At 37.5% G+C, this 2259-nt stretch overlaps 1 pseudogene; it reads right to left on the reverse strand.

Annotated features, from left to right (window-relative positions):
* LOC106534621 (mitofusin-2 pseudogene) overlaps window positions 1-853 on the reverse strand; it is a 6999-nt pseudogene extending 6146 nt beyond the window's left edge.
* Between the last annotated feature and the right edge of the window lie 1406 nt (window positions 854-2259).

Raw genomic sequence — 2259 nt, forward strand, 5'->3', positions numbered from 1 at the left:
TGTGTGTGTGTGTGTGTGTGTGTGTGTGTGTGTGTGTGTGTGTGTGTGTTGTAGAAGTCGGACACTCAGAACGATAACAGGTCCCGCGAGATTCCTCGATTTCGCGTGAGATCGCAAATAACTATTTTCCAGATCTGTCACAAATTGTGACTCACAATCAGATACAACTGCGTCATTTCTTAACACGAACTTCATTTCGTTAAAAAATCGTGACTTTGAAGGCTTCAGGCTTTGTTTGTCTAGTTYTGTAAAATATAAGTAGGCCAACACCTTCCTGAAAAACCACCATGTCATGATGAAGCTGTGACCTTTTACACACTGACTTTCGCTTAGGTAACATCTGTACTTAAACACGAGTTACACAAACGMACTAAGTAAATCCGTAATGTACAGCTAAAACACACAGACTCAGATAAATTAACAAAWTACCAATAACACATTTAGCTTTGCTCATTAGTGATGGTAAAGTCATATCAGGGCACCCTGCTCATGCTAGGCTAGCTGCTGCTAATTTCAAACTGAAGTGTTTCTGCCTTACCGTAAATGGACTCCACGGCTCTTACATCCTGAATTTCAGCCTCTGAAATCCTTACATGAACCAACCGACCGAGGTTGATGAAACYCTACGGGTTGAGATGTTAATCAGCTAAATCAATCGGGCGTCACTGATGTTTCTGTGGGTTTCTTCTATTAAATGCTGCCTGGCAGCGTCGGTTTGTAAAAATAAATATCTTGTATTATTATGTGGTCCAGGCTGAACATCCTGACAGAAATAAAAACATCACGCTTCTGCTGAATTTCACTTGTTTTGGTTTGTTAGCTTTCTTCTTCGTCGTCGCTGTAAATGTCGTTCTTCTTCTTCGTTTTAATGCCGGTTTGAAAACAACGAGTCAAAGTGTTACAGAGCCACCTACTTGCGGGAAGTGTGCATAACATGCAAAACCAGTAATAAGTGTTGGATTTGTGTTGTAGAAAGGAGATGCAGACCAGAAAGGGTGATACAGTTTCTGCAGCTTTTCTACATTGTTTCACCTGTAGGGAGCACCAGATCAATGTTTACTGATAAATACTTTATTCATCCTTTTATAAATTAGAGCCATTATCACCAAAGTGTGAGATTACAAGAACACATAAACAATGAATACTCAGTGATGAAGAAGCCAGTTTTGACTTTTTTGAATTTTATTACAAAAATAGAACMATCTGTGGGAGCGTCCTTTTTCTGCTTTTCTAATGATAACGACATACTAACTCGTGAACTCAGTTTARAGCTGATATCCTGGATTTARAAATCTGACTCTTGTGAAATGAGCTCCTGGTCATCCCAATATTTGTTTTTTACAACCCCGAGGACCAAGTCTTAATTTGGTTTAWTGTCCTTTGCTTCTGCTGCAGAAACACTGGGATTCACTGCATTTGTTTCTTTCAAAACGTTTGAAAACTTTCTTTAAAAACACTTTAAAATGTTTTCTGACTTAGGGCTTTGTTTTGATGTTTTAAATTCTACTAAGTTTCGTATTGTTTGTTTTAATGCTTCGTTTATTTGCTTATTGTTTATTTTGATTTTGTATAATTCCCTTTTCCATTATACTTCCAAGTGTCTTCTGCTATCTGCCAGGCCAACGCTGTAAATAAAAAACAGTTTTCAATGTCTTGTCTGGTAAAATAATGGTTAAATAAAAGAATTAAAAGCGCCTTCAGTCCTCTCTAAAAGTATTGGAACAGTAAGTCGGACTCCCTTGTTTTTGTTGTCCACTGAAGATCAAAAGGCGACCATGAGACAAGAGCTCTGAATGTCAGTTTTTATTTCTTTATTTACATGTAAATGTGTAAAACTTAGAATATATCACAGCTTGTAATACACCGTAGCATTTTCAGGTGAGCAAAAGTAAAGGAACAAATTATCTTAAAATAAATAACATTAAATATTTGGTGGCATAACACTTGATGCAATGACTCAACATCACCAAACTGTTGATTCTTCATTTGTGAGGCTCTTCCAGGCTTTTACACCAGATTCTTTCAGTTCTCGTTTGTTTTGGGTGTTTCTCCCTTCAGTCTCCTCTTCAGGAGGTGAAATACTCTGTTGGGTTGAGGTCAGGTGACTGGCTTGGCCAGTCAAAATCCTGATGCATGATAAAATTTCTCCTGATTAGAATGAATTTCTCTGTAATTTGGCAGACCAAATGTTTCTGTACACTTCAGAACTCATTCTGCTGCTGCCAGCATCAGTTACATCATCAATAAATATTAATGAGT

Source organism: Austrofundulus limnaeus, unplaced genomic scaffold (genome assembly GCF_001266775.1).
Source record: "Austrofundulus limnaeus strain Quisiro unplaced genomic scaffold, Austrofundulus_limnaeus-1.0 Scaffold1224, whole genome shotgun sequence".
Classification (NCBI taxonomy): Eukaryota; Metazoa; Chordata; class Actinopteri; order Cyprinodontiformes; family Rivulidae; genus Austrofundulus; species Austrofundulus limnaeus.